The sequence below is a fragment of the Phoenix dactylifera genome, chromosome 11, assembly GCF_051530095.1.
Source record: "Phoenix dactylifera cultivar Ajwa chromosome 11, Ajwa_hap1_PhDact_Kaust_v1.1, whole genome shotgun sequence".
NCBI classification, from domain to species: domain Eukaryota; kingdom Viridiplantae; phylum Streptophyta; class Magnoliopsida; order Arecales; family Arecaceae; genus Phoenix; species Phoenix dactylifera.
In genome coordinates, this window is record NC_143200.1 from 17,658,877 (window position 1) to 17,677,746 (window position 18,870).

General features: G+C 39.3%; 1 pseudogene; it reads right to left on the bottom strand.

Annotated features, from left to right (window-relative positions):
- Positions 1 to 3,847: 3,847 nt before the first annotated feature.
- Positions 3,848 to 5,037, bottom strand: LOC148700686 (tryptophan N-monooxygenase CYP79A68 pseudogene; annotated as a pseudogene).
- Between the last annotated feature and the right edge of the window lie 13,833 nt (positions 5,038 to 18,870).

Sequence of the window (18,870 nt, forward strand, 5' to 3'; positions counted from 1 at the left end):
TCTGAATGAGACGATTTTGACAAGACATGTTATAGATTGCCAATCACAGGTTGAATTGTGACACATTGGTTTGCCATCTTGGGTAGAAATATAGATATTTTTGTTTGCCACCATGGCCGAAACACGGATATTATGGTTTGCCACCACGGGCCAAAGCACGGATATTTTGGTTTGCTACCATAGACTGAAGCATAGAATTGTGGTTTGATAGTCACAGGCCAAAGTGTGACCATCGATAGTCCAAATCAAAAAGATAATTATTGATTAAAAATCTGATTAATAATGAAAGATAAGTTATATGAAATCATCGTTGAATAAAAAGTTTTAGTTTGATGATATGTCTGATATATTTTCTTGAAATGAGTTCTATGTTTAATGATTTACATTTATGTGTGCATATTTATATGGATTTATTTGAGCTATGTTGAATAATCAGCAAGATGGTTTGTGGAAGGTGGTATGCGACACTGACAATGGCATTGGTTGGTGGGCTGAAAAGCTGGCAATGGTGGGCCACTAAGTTTTCTCTTGGGGTGGGCCGATGTGTAAGAACAGGCCCTGAATAGCCTGCATTGGGCTAAAGTCAGTTGGCACAACGGGCTTCAGCTTATGGCCTGAGGAGAAGCCAGAATAAAGGATCATGATCGCGATCCCCTACTCCATCTTTCTTCGCATGACAAGTGCAGAATCCATCGCAGCTCTGCGGCAACTCCATGTCCGCTTTGAACGGCCACCGATCACGCTCAACTGCCACGAGAATCACCGTGGTGAATGAGCCACGACCCTCTCTATAAATCCCTCTACCCTCGACAATCGATCCACCTTCGAGCCCCGTCGTGCCTCCTCCTCCCTCTACTCCCTCTCTTCCCTACTTCTCCTCCTTCTCCGGTGGCCGGCGTGCCACCCTGGCTGAGCATCGCCCCTGGAAAGACCCTCTTGTCCTACTGCTCTATTTTTCTAGGCCGAGCAATGTTGTTCATGTTTTGCCGAAATTCACTGTCGTCGCCGCGAGATCCATTGCATCCACCATGCCTCGGTTAGTCCTCCTACTCCTCCCTTGGCCAAAGAAGCTCCACCTAAGGCAGGTTGAGGATCTGCCCCTTTTCTTTTTTTCCCTTCCTTTGTTGTCTGATGAATGGCCGAACCACTGCGACACTCGCCTCTGGCTGTGCCACAGTTCGCGCCACTGTGCTAACATGAGTTACTCATGAGTTACTGGCTGAGCCATCGTGAGGCCATCAGCCACCTCTTTCAGCCTCTCCTCCCTCTCATCTTCCTCTTCACCCTTCCTCCTTGTTGCTTAGTTCAACATGATGAAAAACTTCATTTTGGGCCTTATTTATCTATTTGGGCCGTGTTCATTTATTTAGTCTGAATTCATCCATTTTGGACAGTGTTCATCCATTTTGGTCTGTGTTATCCATTTTGGGCCGCTCATGTAGATTATTCGTTGGCCTTGTCGACTTATAATCTATTTGAAACTGGTTTCGATACTGCACCACCGGTGATTAAAATATTTATATTTGGACACGGTTGCCACCGGTGGTTAATAATAGTGGCTTCTGGCATTTTGTGCGATCCATGCCACTGGGTTAGATGGCCATAACCTGATATTGGTTTCTAGCATCAGTTTATAGAAATAATAAAAAAATTGAAAGAAAAATATGTATTATGGATGATTTATTTTTCAATCATTATTTTGTGTTTTAATTAAATATCTGACATGCTTTGTCCCCACTTTGGGGTGTTATATTGCTTACTGGGTGAGTGTTGCTAATAACTATATTTTTCTATTTTCTAGATCCAGATGCATAGACGCATGATCGCTTGTGATTTGGGGAGCGCGCTAAATTTTCTGAAAATACTTTTAGTTATTAGCATTTTAGTTAGACTAGCAAGAATAGTTAATTTATGTCAGCACATGTTACATTGAAACAATTGTCAGAATGATTTGAATAAATTATTGATTAAAAAAAAATTAAAATTTGTTATTGCTTTAATATTATTTGTAGCCTTGCATCCCTGTATTTTTTGCCGTACAAGTGTACGACGTTTGTTGCGCTCCAAGTTCGGAGCGTGGTAGATTTAGTGGTATCAGAGCTTAGGTTTAAGATTACTAGAGATCGTGATTAAAATAATCGTATGGAGCGTAGCATTTAGGATTCTTAGGTTCATCAAAAAGTTTGGAAGATGGGTAGAAATTAGGCAAACCAATATCTTTGTTTGCTTATGTTGTTGGTAATTTCATGTTATCTTATCTAAAATTTGTTTGAGATGCTTATTAAAACTAGAATCCTACTAACTGTGCTTGCAACCAAAGTATGAATAAACTATTTTGAAAGTTTTCTCGATGGAGCAATTTGTATTTTAGGTTATGTTTAAATTAGATTTTGACTAAAATTAAGTTGAGTACTAGCCATGGAATATTATTGTATATTGTAATTATTTGTTTAGTAGTATATAAGTGATTTTGGAAGTTCAACTTGATATAGGGTATTGTGATGTTACTTATAGCTTGAAGTTTATTATTTTGGTGTCAAGTTCAGGTTCATTTATAAAATATCGTTTAAGGTTTGGGCTGGAAAATATTTGATGATATTCATTGAAATATTCTTTGAGGATTCAAATATATATGTGGATTACGCATGAAACTCTAGAAAAGCCCCCTAGCCCCATATTCCATCACAAAAGACCACATTTAGTCGACGAGGCATAGGGGGCCGTTACCCTCTCTTATGTACACATGATTGACTCTCCACTCATCATAGGGGGTCCCTCCCATATCTTTTCTCTCTCTTCCTCCTATCTCTTCCCCAAGTACTGTCAAACCCCTCCTCTCTTCGCACACTTTTTCTTTTTCTATCTCCCTCTATCCTCTATCTCTTTTACTCTCTCCTCCTCAAGTGCTTGTGAATCTCGGGGTGGCTCCTCCACCTACTTTGCAATCGAACCATAGGCTACAAGGGAGGGGCGTCAACCCCACCTTTTTTTCTACTTCTATATTTTCTCTCTAATATGAGTTACCAACATCACAAACCAAGAGAAGACTGTAACTCCTGATCGTAAAGGTGCTTCCGACTCAGGGTACGTATCTTAGAGGTGCTTTGAAAAAAATGTGCTCGTTATATGACTAAGTAAACCAATTTTGAAATACATTTATTGATTATTCTCAAGTTTGACAATGATCTGGGTTGAGCCAATGGGACTGATCTTTCGGACTTATAAGTTTGCTAAAAATGCCAGTCGTGGCTTAGCACAAGCATGAAAAGGTCTGGCCATAAAAAGGCTTCTATTATCCTCTGAGAGGTCCACACCAAGCTCCCCCGGTGCCAAGCTCCAATCAAATGCCTGAAGAAGCCTACCTAGTAGCATATAAGTCATGACGCTTCCTAAAGAACCCCCCATGCACCCACGACGGCCCGTACCGAATGAGATGAATAGTAGGTCTGGTTCAGCAAGCCCAACATCAGTTGACCCATTCTTCAAGTGCCGGTCTGGGTTGAATCGGGGTGCGTCATCCCAGACCTTTTCGTTTCGGCCCAGCCCAACTCGATTCAGCAGAACTTGGCTCCCCTTTGGGATAAAGTAATTGGCAACAGTGGCATCAGCCAAGGCGACATGCGGCAGATTGAAGGGGGCCACGGGGTGGAGACGAAGGCCTTCACGAGCACATGCCCTGAGGTAAGGAAGTTGGGGGAGGTCAGACTCTTGGAGCAGCCTGTCCTTTCCAACCACTCGGTCCAACTCTTCCATGGCTTTCTGAAGGATCTTAGGTCGATTCAGTAGCTCGGCCAATGACCATTCGGCTATATTGGATGGGTTGTCTACAGTTGCAAAGACTAGTTCCTGCAAGGTGAGATTGTTTTTCCATTCATCAGCCACAACAAATTAAAATTCTTCATCTACACGGTTATATAAAAAACCGACAAGGTTATGGAAGATCGGTGACTCTAAAATCGAAATGTGTAACAAGTAGGCAGTAAAACTATTGGTGGTCTATCTTCAATTTTACTCAAAAATAATCCAAATAAATATTGTGAAAAAGAATCTTACCTGACATTGAGCCTTGACCTCCTCCATTGTCAGCAAAGGTCTCCCTTTGTTATCTTTCAATGAAATGAAAACATCAAGGAGGTCCTCCACTTCCCTCTTAGCCCCTTTAACCTCTTTCTCCTTCTCACCTCTCCACTTTTGCATCCTTTCCTCAATAATAGGATCGTGATATTTGTTTATCACCCTTATGGCCTCCTTCATGTTCCTTTCATGCCCATCAATGTCCAACCACCTCAACCATGGCATAAAATCTGATGCACAAAAGGCATAGATAAAAGATAGCACCTTGAATGCCGCATCCACATGCTCCAGCTCCTCCTTGCCCGGTCCTCCATACTCTCCACCCTCGCCAAAATGCCTTACTCCAAATATCATCCTCCTTATAGTGTTGCCAGTGTAGTATCGTGTTGCAAGCCTAACATTGATAACGGGTTCCTCCAATTTCTCGCATTGGTTATGTATATACTTGACAATATGGTCGATCTCCTCAGTGCGTAGCTTTGATTGCCAATGGAGCCTTGAAGTGTTGAGGATCTCTGATGCCACCACCCTTCTCATTTTTTTCCATTGCTCGCCCCAAGGAGCGATGACAACCGAGAGAAAATTCCGACCAGAGTACTCAGTGGCCATGGTTAGCGGCCTTGATGCAAAATTTGCATCTTGTTTTTTAAGAAACTCACGGCTAAGCTCTGGAGAGTTCACAACAATGACATGAGTACTGCCAAGGCGGATGCATGTGATGTCCTTTCCCTCAGCAATTTTTAAGATCCAACGGAAGTGAGGCTTATGGCGGAGCATTGTGAGGAGGCTACCAAATATTGTCCAAGATGTCGAACCTGGAGGAAGACGACAATCCTTGAAACTCGTAAGTATGGTTTGGACGGAGGGGTGGAGAAGAAAAAAGAAGAATAGAAAGGTGAGGAAGAGGAGGGTGGGGCTGAGGAGGGTCTCGACAGTGAATTGGCTCATTGAAGGCATGCCCATGGTAAAGAAAGTGGATGGCAAGAGTTTGGTGGTGATCATATTGTTCATTGTAGTTGTACCTATGGTACTAGAAATGGAGGTTGTCTTCAACCAAAATCGAGGAAAAGAAGAAATGGAGGTTGTTTGGGTGCTTCTGGATGGAGGGGAAGAGAGGGATGGTGGTCTATTTATCTCCAATAAAATGGGGTTTGAGATAAGTACAAATATAAAGAAAAGATTTACTCAGATTCTGTATGGTTATATTTTACAAATCTAAAGAACATTTCACTGAGATTCTATTATGGTATTCTCAAATATGTCATGGTATTTCATATTTTAATAATTAATTACTCTCAAAAAATTAAATCCTCTTCTTTTTAAAAAAAAGAAAAAGAGAATAACTTTCTTTATAATATTTAAAGTTTTTAGAAAATATTTAAAAATATCGATAATTTATTATATTCCTACAAATCTACTTTTTTTGAAAACTTCTTTAGAAAAGATAATTCATGATTCTTTTCATTCATACTATAGTTAGAAAGTAATAATGGTATTTACCGGAAAACATTGAACACTTTGTATTATATATGTTATGTTTTAATTTTTAATATATTTTAAATAGAAATCAGATTAGATAAATATTCAAATTCTTGGTTTAATCCATTTTTATGTAAGTTTTATAATTATATCGTAGGTAATAATTACCTAAGGTGCATCAGATGCAATGTGGATTTTGTATCTATCTTTTATGGCCATGTCATCTATTTAGCTTTTATTATTGTATTTCACTCGAGATCTGAAATATATCCAAAAAGTATCAGACTTATATCCATATTTAGATAGAAAAAATATAGATATAATTAATATTCAATCTCTATCAATTTTTTCTTAAAATAAATATGTATAAGCTTTGTGTACGATTAATTATCCTATCTATTTAATATATTTATGTGGATCATAATACAAACATGTTTGATATGTCATCTACCTTTCTTTTTAGGGGCATATTATGTGGATCAAGTATTATATATTTTTACATGGGTTTTATGCATGTGTTTTGTTTATATAGTCTTTGATACAATGGGTCCTTCATAGCTGCATGTGGCAATGCACATTTATTCCACGTACATGTTCCTCAAGCTTCATGTTGCATAGTATGTTGGCCACACGGCCATAGAATGACCATTTAGTAGTGTTTCTGGCTACACCACAAACTAGGACTATTTACAAGTGTCAATGTGCATGGGCAAATGTATCATTTACAGATCTAGTTATGCATTAATAATTATACATTTTTTTAATTTCTTGATCAATTCAATTGTTTATTGTTTTTCTATATTTCTCACCATGCTAACTTTTTGAAACAATTGAAGTATGCACATTTGGAGAATTACCTCCATGAAGCAAGCGAGGAAGCTCATAGTAATCAATGTGCTGCAGATAGAGGGGACTCATAATGTAATACTTTGCATACCACTGTAGGAAAAATGTATAGTTTATTTGAAAGATTTTACAGACTCATGGTGTTCTATAGCTCGTTCTTTGGCTAGGTATTCTTGCACAATGTTTATTCACGTGAACTATTTTTGGTGTTAATGCCACCATCTTTATAATATTTGTTTCCACTCCATTGGATCACACCGGCTGAAATAAATACATAGTGGTCTAGCCTAGGGCTGCGGAGAGAAAGAAGGTAGCGTCACATCCTATCTTATGAAAAATGAGTATTATACTTGAATGAGAACGAAAAAGGTATGAGCATTGTTCCGTCCTAGTAATAACTCTGTCTTTTTTTTTGGATATAAAGATGGAGAGGCTATTGTTGATGGCGGATTTCTGGATATCAAGATCCATACCGATCCAACGATGATAGAGGCAACTGGATTTAGGCTTGGCTACACTCCAAATTTGACTCCCTCTTTGTAGTATAGACGTATAAAATATGAGTGATTATGGTTGTTTGGAATATAATTTTGGTTGTTTGGAACAGATGCTGGTTATTTTGAATTTGCCAAGAAATATAATATAAAATTATATTTTCTTTTGTATGGATGATGTTGAACAATTTGATTTCTGAATGAGAGGATTTTGACAAGACACGTTATAGATTGCCAGTCACAGAATGAATTGTGACACATTGGTTTGCCATCTTGGGCTGATATATAGATATTTTTGTTTGCCACCATAGCCGAAACACGATATTATGGTTTGCCACTACGGGCCAAAGCACGGATATTCTGGTTTGCTACAATAGACTGAAGTGCAGAATTGTGCTTTCATAGTCACACGCCGAAGTGTGACCATCGATAGTCCAAATCAAAAAGATAATTATTAATTAAAAATCTGATTAATAATGAAAAATAAGTTATATGAAATCACCGTTGAATAAAAAGTTTTAGTTTGATGATATGTCTGATATATTTTCTTGAAATGAGTTCTATGTTTGATGATTTACATTTATGTGTGCATATTTATATGGATATATTTGAGCTATGTTGAATAATCAGCAAAATGTTTTGTGATTTTTCTGCATTTTGATATGGTTTACAGCTAATCTCTATTTTAAATTTAGTTTATCAATATTGGTATGAGTGTAGAGAATTCTGATTGGGATATAAAGCTTGCACCATCTCTTTTGTTTTTTCTTTTAGAGCTACAGGGTGCTTAGCCTCTGATAAGTCAAACATAGAGTTCGAGTCTCAGAGTTATTTGTTAGATTATTATAATTAAATTTATAATTAATTTAATTATTCTAGTTCTATTTAAAATTTTGATATTCCTAAAGATTACTTTAGGGGTTATATGGTAAAAATCACAATGTTATTTTGATGTTTACAAAACCATGAAGGCCATAGAAAAGTACCAATATAATTAACAAAGTTAATCAAGTAAATAGATACTCAATGAAGAGAGAAGTGATACACTCTCGATACATCCAACGAACTTAATACATTCATCTACAATGTTTAATATGACCTTCGAGAACTCATCCAATGATAATTCTACTAGAGGAACTTGAGAGAAAATATAATTTTCAGTTTGATCAAACTAAGAGTGAAGTTTCTCTTGATAAGGTATTTCCGTATTTCTGTTAATTAAAGAAATGAAACTTGAATGTGCCATACTTCATCACTTTAATTGGAGTATCTTTTTATTACTTCAATGTGCTAAACTAATCTTCAAGTGCAAAAAACAGGGTTAGAGTCGACCCCAAGGAGTTTGGAGTCGACCCTGATGAAAGGTTTTATCATGTTATAATGGGCAGCGGAAGCTAGAAATTTTAAATTTTTTTTAATAAAGTCCCTTAATATGAAACCCTTATAAGCCTAGATCATCTTTATGATAATAATCAAATAATATATAAATATAAATATAGGAATAAAAGAATACCTCTAATGCTAATCCAATATGAATGATCTCCACGAGGCATCCAAGTGTCCGCCCTTCAATGATGATCCACACGAAAACTTGATTTAAGACTTTAGCTCCAAAGACTTTGATCCTTAATGCAGAATTCTTCTAAAGAACTCTAATAGCTTGCTTTCCTTCCTTTCTAATTTTCTTCTTCTTTCTAAATTTGCTTCTAATCCTCTTGTCCTAAAGAAGACCACCTTGTCTTGGCTTAGGACACTAGCTTTAGCAGTATTTTGAATCAGTGATTAGGTCTTATCCAATCAATTCTTGGAAACTACTAGTTTTAGCAGTATTTTGGAGATCTAAAGCCTTAGCTTGTATGTGGTCCAGATATCATCGAGCACCCAAGTATAAATAAGCCTTACAACTCTTTAATAGAAACTTAATGACTTCAACTTAAATTTCATACTGACCTAGAATTTGGGCTAACTTAGTAATTAAAATTTTGTGTGCTTTTGAAATTCTTGGCAATTAATGCATTTGAAATTAGATTTTATAAAATAATAAAATAAATTCTTTCGACAGCAGTTTGTGGGTAGCTGCGCCGGAAACCCTCACGAGACAAAACTTATCCACTAGGGCCACCTAGGAGTTTAAAGCCTTATTGCATATGGTAAATGCAATCGCGATTCCTGCAAAAATGAGTTAGTTTTTTATTTTGCTCGAGGACTAGCAAAATGTAGGTTGGGGGTGTGATAAGTGCTAAATAATGAATAAAGTTATCTATTTTACATAGCACTTATTATTATTTTTAGGTACATATTTTAAATTTAAACATGAGAAAATGTGTTCTCCTTTATCATTTCATTTTAAATAAATTATTCAAGTTTGATTGATTTTCTTTATTTTTATTGGTCGAGTCTAATATGTGCAGGTCAAGTCATCCCATTCACCAATTAGTCCCAACCTGTTCCATGTGTGGATTGCTTTCCTCCACGTGTGCATGAAGTTACCCTTTCACGTGCAAGCCATCCACATGTGAAGTCTCACACATTATCTCCCATGTTCCACGTCACTCTTCCCTCCGATGTCCAAAGAACATAACAAACTTCTCTCATCCATGTTGGAACCCAACCGACCACACCCATTCGCATCTCAGTCATGTGCACGTCCTTCCCTTCCGCATCCAAAGCTTCCACGTCATCCTACCCTGTTTTAGCTTCAACCAATCTGAGTCTCTCTCTTCAGCCCGTTTGCATGTCACTCGGAACCAAGATAGAGCCAAGATCCCATCTTCTCCGGATTGTTCTCATTCGCGACAGCCTCTTTCCTCTTCTTCGGATCAAGCCAGTGAACCTTCCCAGATTTCCCTCGCGCCCATCCTCTCACGAAACCGAATCCAGACTTTCTCCCGTTCAGATTACAATCTTATCCCCTGCTTCGGATAAGTCCCAAACTCCCTCCCATTCTTAATTCTCCAGCAAATCTAAGATTTCCAGCTTCTTCCGAGTGGCATCAAACCATCTTCCAGATTTGATCTCCTTCCAGATCTTCTTCCGGATTCCTCCCATCCAAGATCGGCTTCCACATCATCTCGCCCCTATTCACGGATGAGCTCACAACCTTCTCTTACTTCGGAAGAGAGTCCCAACATCCGGATTAACTTCAGCACCTTCACTCCCTGATTTTTATCCAACGCCCAAGCTGCCGAATCCCATGAATCATCTCCTGTTTTCCAGCCATTCCGAGCATCACGGAAGAGTTTTTCTGTTCCCAGCCGAACGAATCTTCCCACTCGAAGCGTTCGAGATCAAATCCCAGCTCACGGCTCTTCACTTCTTCCGAACCAAATCCAAACCAGCAGCATCCATCCACTGTCCGCATGGATCCGACTCCATCCTCCCAGCTGCTCACCCATGGATCTAACTCAAAAAGCCATCCGGATATCCCACTCCCAGCAACCAGATGAGCATCCCGAATAGCTCTTTCAGCCGTGTGCATCGTCCCCGTTATCCACGCCCCAGCAATCTTCCGGATTGATCCTAGCCAGCTGCAAGTAATCGCCCGAGCTAGCCAGCCATCCGCAGCTATAGCGATGAACTTCTGAAGCCGAATCCCATGATCTTCGCTCACGCGTCTTGCCCGCGTGCATCCCAACATCCGCGGATATGATCAAGCCTCCACTGGGAACAACCACAAAGGAAACAGGGGAGGAGAGAGGAGGAGTTGGTAGCTAATAAAATGGGGAGTCGACGTTGAACAGGGGCAGCAGTTTTGAGAGGATAGAATATTCCATCAATTGTTAGTTCTGGAGAAGAGAAAAGCCAGTGGGGATGAGGTAGGGTGGAACCCGATCGTGATGGCCTTCTGCGTCGCTGCTGCTACCCCCCATACCATGGAAGGCTAAGCTCTGCACTAGGGCTGGATGCAGCCCTAACAAAGGCGACAACGGTTCTTGTATTTTTTTTATTTTATTTTTGAAATTGTATGAACCTAATTGATCTTATTGAATATCCTTTTACCTCATACTTAGGGTCTGTGATTTTAAGTATGATGTTTATGCAAGTATTCTTCATGATCACTAAGTAAGAATGAGATAATCCATGCTTAGGAAAGATGCGGTATCCTACCACTTTAGTTTAGGGTTGACATCTCATGCCAACTGAAGATGGATTTTTCTTAAATTGCTTTTGTGAATTTCTATTTGAATGCTTATTAGGCTTGTAGCCAATTTGCATGTTAATCCAAGAATAAATTAAAAATATCATTAATCTTTATTCCTATGATAGTGGTGAATTCCTTACCCTAGGTTTCCTCAAACTGATATCTTTTTAATTGTATTTCTTATTAAATTGCTTAGTATAGTATTCTTCACAAACTCTCCTTTTCAAATATTTTTAAGAAAACAACTGACTCCAATTTCTGTGGATCGATACCCGTAATCACTATTCTACCAGATACGTGCTATTGCGTGGTCTTTAAAGTTGACTATCAATTTTTGGCGCCGTTGCCGGGGATTGCTAGCATAGTTGTTTTTCTCTTCATAAAAAAAAATTACTTTCAAAAATAATATATATCTAAAATAAAATAAAAATATTTTCTATTTTTGTTGCTTTTCTTATCTCTTTTTTTTTCTTACTAATTTTTGATTTTTCTCTTGATATTATTTGATCAGGAATTGAAGAAGAAATCTAGGACGATCAAAAAGGGAACTGCTGGAAAAAGAATGCTGTAGAGGGTTTGCCTATATAAAAAAAAAATGCTGGAAAAATTCTCTTTGGTAATTTCTAAATCTTTCTTATTTAAATTGATTCCCAATTAGCTTGAAATTTTGTGGTGATTGTTTGATTTTAATTTCAGCAAAAGTGTGAATGCATGCTTGATACACATACACCAATAAATCCGCACATAGTAAGGGCAATCACCCCAACAAGATAAGAACTGAATTTCATCACCAGATTCTTGCCTAAATTAGATGAACCAATTCGCACATAGCTATCACTTTAATTAAAAACAATTAGACGTTGGCCCCTAGGGACATTCGAGCTCAATAGGACGAAGATCACCGAAAGTTGTACCAATTTTGCTTTGTGGCTCAGTTGATGTCTAGGCAAGGTTTATCCCTATAAGGGAGACAGTTCATCTGTTCGAGGCAAGTGGTTTTTAAGTGGGACCTTTGCAACGCATCGTAACCCCCCCACTTACTTGGGAGCTTACCTGGTCAACTCAGTTCATTAGACCGGATTGGAGGCTTAGGTGCCCTCTTCAAACCAGTTAGGAGCTGTCTAGTGATTTTAGGGCAAATACAAGGATTTGATGTATTTTTCTTTTAGTGCATGCTTGACTGTACTCGACTGATCCAAAAAGTATTAGTGTATGCTAGGGTGTCATTCCAGATCTCCTGAATAACCTTTTGATTCTAAAATAGAGCGTTATATTAGAGCCCTTCGAGCCGAAATCCGCACCTATAGAACCATAGGATCTGCTCCACCTGTTGAGATAGCTGAAGAACAACCCAAGTTGTTAAAGGAGTACTTTACTCCTTCCATTTATACCGCTCCATCTTATATTCGACTACCTGATACCACTGTTGCTGTACAGTTTGAAATTAAGTCTAGTGTCATCCAAATGCTTCTCTCTTTTTATGGACTCAACAATGAAGACCCATACAAACATTTTGATGAGTTCCTTGAGATCTGCACCACTGTCAAAATTCAGAACTTCACTGATGATGCTCTGAAACTTAGGTTGTTTCCTTTTTTTCCTTAAGGATAGAGCTAAATAGTGGCTCCATTCATTAGAAGCCAATTCTATCCTCTCATGGGCCCAAATGCAACATGAATTTCTAAAGAAATATTTTTCCATAGGAAGAACAAATCAATTTAGGCGTGCGATCACAAGCTTCTTCCAATCTGACGGAAAAGAATTTCATGAAACATGGAAAAAATTTAGAGACTTACTCCAAAAATGCCCGCATCATCAAATACCTAAATGGCAATTAGTGCAATGCTTTTATGATGGATTGTATGAATGAAACCCTCAGATGGTTGATGCTTCTTGTGGAAAAACTTTTATGCTCAAAAGTGACCATGAGGCATGGCAATTGTTTGAAAATCTCAATGAAAATTTCCTCCACCATGCCTCCTCCACTCGTCAAGCACCCCCGATGTTGTCCAAGGTGACAAGCCAAGAGGGGGGGTGAATTGGTTATTCTAACTTTTTGATTCCTTAATCGAGTTAATTGATGAGTAAGTAATTGTAGTAAAGTAAGACAATACATAAAGCAAACACACAAGAAATATAGTGGTTCGGTGCTCTCCTAAGCACCTACGTCCACTCCCCAAGCGACCCCTTGGGAATTCACTATAATCCCGCGGATTACAGTTGGATTGTTTTTCGGGCTCACAATCCAAAAACCTTTACACTTTGGTTTTTCGGGATCACCAAAAACCTATGTTGGTTTTACGGGCTCACCAACGAACCTTCACAATTGGTTTTACGGGTTCACCAACAACCTACGTTGGTTTTACGGGCTTACCAACAACCTACGTTGGTTTTACGGGCTTACCAACAACCTACGTTGGTTTTACGGGCTTACCAACAACCTACAATGTTGGTTTTACGGGCTTACCAACAAATCTTACAACAAGAATAAAGAACAAGGAACTAAAGCTCCTAAATGAGCAAATAAAACAATTATGAGCAACAAAGAAGAGTTTAGAATATAGTTATCCCTTTAATAAGGCTCTTTTCTTCTTTGTCACGATTGCTTCACTCTTCAAGGGTTGGTGGAGCTCTTAATGTCTCTTGGAATCTGCTCAACCACTTCCTTTTGGCTCTTTGAATGAAGCAATTGAATGAAGCTTGCCTTGCTAGGGTATTCTCTTGAATGTACTTGATGTATTTTCCAAAGCTTACTTCCTCTGATGAATACTCCCTCTTAAATACTTCTCCAACCTCCAAATAGTCCTTCCTGACCGTTGGATTGAAGAAACTAGCCGTTTATAGCCGTTGGGAGTCCAAAAAGTACTTCTGCACAACTAGCCGTTATGCTTCTGCCCGTGCTTGGGTCGACCCAAACTTTTCTGGGGTCGACCCAAACCACTGTTCATCAGACTTGGGTCAGCTCAAGCTTTTCTTGGATCGGCCCTCTCAGAAAATCCAGAACCTTGTATTTCAGCCTTCCTTCACTTGGGTCGACTCAACTCTTTTTGGGTCGACTCAAGGATCAGTTGGGTCGACTCAATTTCCACTTGGGTTGACCCTCTCAGGGATTCCAGAGACTTGTTTTCTTGACATTTCAATCTAGGGTCGACTCAACTTTTTCTGGGGTCGACTCAAGGTTGGGTCGACTCAAGGTTGGGTCGACCCAAGGTTGGGTCTACTCAAGTTCAGTTAGGGTCGACCCTCTCAGGGATTCCAGAGACTTTATTTCTTGAGGCTTGAGGATGGGGTCGACTCAACTTTCACTTGGGTCGACCCAAGTACTGTTCATCCGTGCCATAAGTGCTAGAATATGCCAGAATGTTTCTTGATGTGCCGGGATCGACTCCACCTCTTCTAGGATCGACTCCTACTTTGTGCCAAGTGTTCCAAAGGCGTGCCAAACGTATCGGGGTCGACTCCAAACTAATTGGGGTCGACTCTAACCATATTTTTCTGCACTTTGAAGGTTAGTTATGTACATTGAAACAACAATATGATATTCCAAGCAAATTATGATGCATGGCACAATAAAGTTTCATACCCTTAACAGTAGAAATTACCGAATTGCCCTTTTAGGTATTTTTAACGTGAAACTTTGTCAAAATGAATTCTTGAGCTTTCTACCATTCTCTATTACAAATTTATATCGTTTATCAATCTTGAGAGTGGTTTTGACCATATAATCCTAATGTATCATGAGTGTATCGAGGGTGTGCCATTTATCAATGATGTATCAAGTTAATTTGCATTTCTAATTTGATATAGCCTCAATAGTTGTGTTAATTGTTCGTCCTTTCCTGTCTAACTAAAAATATGCTAGACAAATCGTTGTTAGAACCGACGAACAGAAGTTAAATTTAAATTTCTACTCTTACCTTTCCTACTCGAAGAATAGTGGTTGTAAGAGGTCGATCCACAGGGAGGCGATTGGAGTTGCTTAAAAATAAAAACGTTCACTCGGATTCAAAATTGATTTTTGAATGATCAAAGGAAAACATTACGTCGGGGATGTTTGAATGATTCTCTGGTCTACTAGAGAATGTTTTCTACTTGAAGAATAAACAAAAGAAAGAAAGAAAACTTTGTAATTGAGAATGTAATGCAGAGTAGCGGTCAAGCAGCAAAGAAAAATATTTAAATAAGATTTTCAGTACAAATAAAATAAATTGCAGGAATTAAACTGAAACTTAGAACATAGATTGCATAAAAGAAAATTGATGGATTTCATAAAAAGAAAACTGATTACAAATAAAAGTGGAGATTAGAGGCCTAATACTCCCCTATTTTGCCAATAAAATAAAGAAAAGAAAACAAAGAAAAAAATCACTTCTCTTTCTCTCCCACTCCCACGGTGGACTTCCAACATAAAATAATTTTTTTATGTTCTTCTTCTTCCCAAGAACAGAGCACTTGCTCTGTTTCTTCTTCTCAACACCCAGCCGACTCCTCTCTTGGCCTCCACCTCCAACCGAGCTCCCCCCTCTTCTCTTCCTCCTTCTCCTTTTATAGCCGCGGACGGGCCTGATGCGGAAGGAAGATGGCAGACGCGGTGAGGACGCGGGGAGGAGTCGATCACGGACGAGATCCGGGCGCTGGGAGCATGTGGATTACGGGATGCCGTGGATCCATGGGTGCAGAGGCGGGATGAGCTGGGATTCGGATCGTGGAAGGAGTGGATCACGGCTGGGATTCCGATGCAGAGGAAGGAGATCACCGGATTGGAAGCGATGCTGGCACGGGATCTTCAAATGGAGAAGGAAGATGGCGACGCGGTGCGGGATCCCCGGGAGGAATGCTTCACAGATGGAAGAATATCCATCTTCTTCTTTGGCCCACAGACAGTTGCTGGATGCTTGATGAACGCGGACGGGCTGATGCGGAAGGAAGGCGCTGGGATCTCGAATCCGGCTCGGCCGCGATGCTGGGAGCTGAGATTTGCTGTGAACGCGTTGATGGCGTGGAGGCTAGGATTCCGGCTCATGATTCCTTCTTTGGACCTTGGTTGAGAGGCGGGCTGGTGCGGAAGAGAGGTTTCCTTCTTTGGGTCAATGGATTGGGGCGTTCATGGCATGGGAATCACTGGAGGTATCGCGGAGGAAGCGGTGCGGGATCTGGCACGCGGTGGAACGGGAGATGGACAGCTGCTGGAAGCTTCCTACTTCCTTCTTTCATTCTTTAGCACGGGGTGAAGCTGGAATGTGCTGGGATGCTGCTGTGATCGCGGTTGAGGGGCTGGAGCCGCGTTGGGTGCAAGAAAGGAAGGCATGGATGATGCTGATCTGGGTCATTGGATGCGGACATGGAGGTGCTCGCGATGTTGTGATGTATAGTGGGATGAAGTCAGGATGTGCAGGCCCTGGAAGATGCTGGCTTGACTTGAGCTCGGGCTGCCGGGCATTGGGCTCAAACCTAATGTTAATTGGTTTCTTGGATTACTGCACTCAAACACAAATACCACGTTAATTAGTTAATTTTATTATTAATAATTAGCTAAAATACTAATTAAAATGGTCAGACGATTGCACTTTTGTGCTCTCATCACACCCTCCAACCAGCTTATTGCTAGTCTCTAGCAATTTAGTGCGACAATGATAAAATGAGAGTGCAAAAGTTTTATTTATTATATATATATAAATATACATGAACTAAGATAAATACTCACTTTCGTAGAGCATTACGACTGCACTTAGCACGTGCAACAAGCCGTTAAACCCCTAGGTTACCCTAGTGGACGAGTGTTGTCTCGTGAGAGTTTGCAGTGAAGTTACCCACAAACTTCAATCCCAAAATAAAATTTGGTTTGTGAAATGAAAGTCTAATTTCAAGTACATAACTGATAAGAATTTCAAAAGCACACAAGGTTTTAATTACTAAGTAGCCCAATTTCTAGGTTAGTATGCAATTTAAGTTGAAGTTATTAGGTTTTCCGTTAGGAAGTTGTAAGACTTATTTATACTTGAGTGCTCAGTGAAGTTTGGACCATGCACAAGCTAAGGTTTTGGATCTCCAAAATATCGCTAATATTAGTAGTTTCCAAGAATTGGTCGGACAAGACCTATTTGCTGATTCAAAATCATCTTTTCTGCAGGATTTCGAGAGCTGTGGATGTTTACTTTAATACCTCATGGAATTTATCTGTAATATTCCAATTTACTCGAATTTTTACAACGACGGCTTTCACACTATTGTCTTTCTTAAGGTCAATATACATTTTTTTTTTCATTTTCATTTTTTTTTGTTTTTTTTTTTTTTTTGCATTAAAGAGAAATGATAATGTATATATTGTGCACTTTTACTCCTGTGATGATTCCTCCATGTAGCGAGCAATTAGTCGACAATTCTCACACCAATTGGCATGAGGTGTCGGGCATTAAGACTCCTCTACGGACCTATGCTCGGGTTCCTCATCACAGGCCTGCTGACCTTTAACAGTAGGTAGCCCTTTTCGATGTACCTGACTAAATCCACCATTTTTTTTTTTTTGGATCAGAAAAAGATGGTTCATCAGGATTCGAGGTTGCTACCATATTCTCAACACAATGTCGAACCTATACCTTAGAAAATGCAGGCCAGATGTGTTGTGAAATTCAAAGCACTAATTAGCTTACAACTCACTAAAAGGAACTTAATAAAAAGAACTTACTTTGCACTACTTCCAACTAGTCATTGGGCTCTTAGATTTTATATACCTTGTGTGTTGTATATATTTTTTTTTTCAAAAATTTTAACTAAAAACCTTTTTTTTTATAAAATGCGTAAAAATACCCCCAAACCTAAATCTAACATTGTCCTCAATGTTAAAGAAAATTTAAAGCAGTAAGAGGACAGAGGAGAAGTACCTGATATGGGTGGGTTAATTGAAAGTTGGGGCAAAATCCTCCAAACCTGCATGTTAGTAATTTATTGATGTTTTTTTTTATAAAAGAAACTTACATGTTGGGTTGCCTCCCAAAGAGCGCTAAGTTTTATGTCTTCAGCCAGACAATTATAATTCATTCATGATAAACAGGGTCGGTCAGAAGTGTCTCCTCGACTTCTGGACTCAAATACTCAAGGTATGGTTTTAAACGATGTCCATTAACTTGAAATGACCTACCATCTTTAGTATTGCATATTACTACTGCACCATGCGGGTGTACTTTCTCTACTGTGTATGGGCCAGTCCAGCGGGATTTAAGTTTTTCAGGGAATAGATGTAATCGAGAATCATATAAGAGAACTTTTTGTCCTTGGTAAAACTCTTTACGAGTAATCATTTTATCATGCATGACTTTCATGCGATCCTTGTACTTCTTAACACACTTGTAAGCATCGTTCCTAATTTCTTCAAGCTCGTCGAGCTGAAGCTTTCTATGTTTTCCTGCCTTGTCGAGATCGAAATTTAAGCGTTTGATTGCCCAATAGGCCTTGTGTTCTAACTCGACAGGTAAATGGCAAGCTTTGCCATAGACAATCCTGTATGGGGACATTCCAATTGGTGTTTTGTAGGCCGTACGATATGCCCACAATGCATCTGTTAACCTAAGGGACCAATCCTTTCGAGATGGATTGACAGTTTTCTCAAGGATGGTCTTGATTTCTCTATTGGAAATCTCAACTTGTCCACTCGTTTGTGGATGATATGGTGTGCCGACCTTATGGGTGATGTTGTACTTCCTAGCAAGGGCTTTAAAAATTCTATTGCAAAAATGTTTCCCCCCATCACTAATGATAGCACGAGGGGTGCCAAAGCGAGCGAAGACAGACTCCTTAAGAAACTTGATCACTACTTTGTGATCATTGGTCTTACACGCG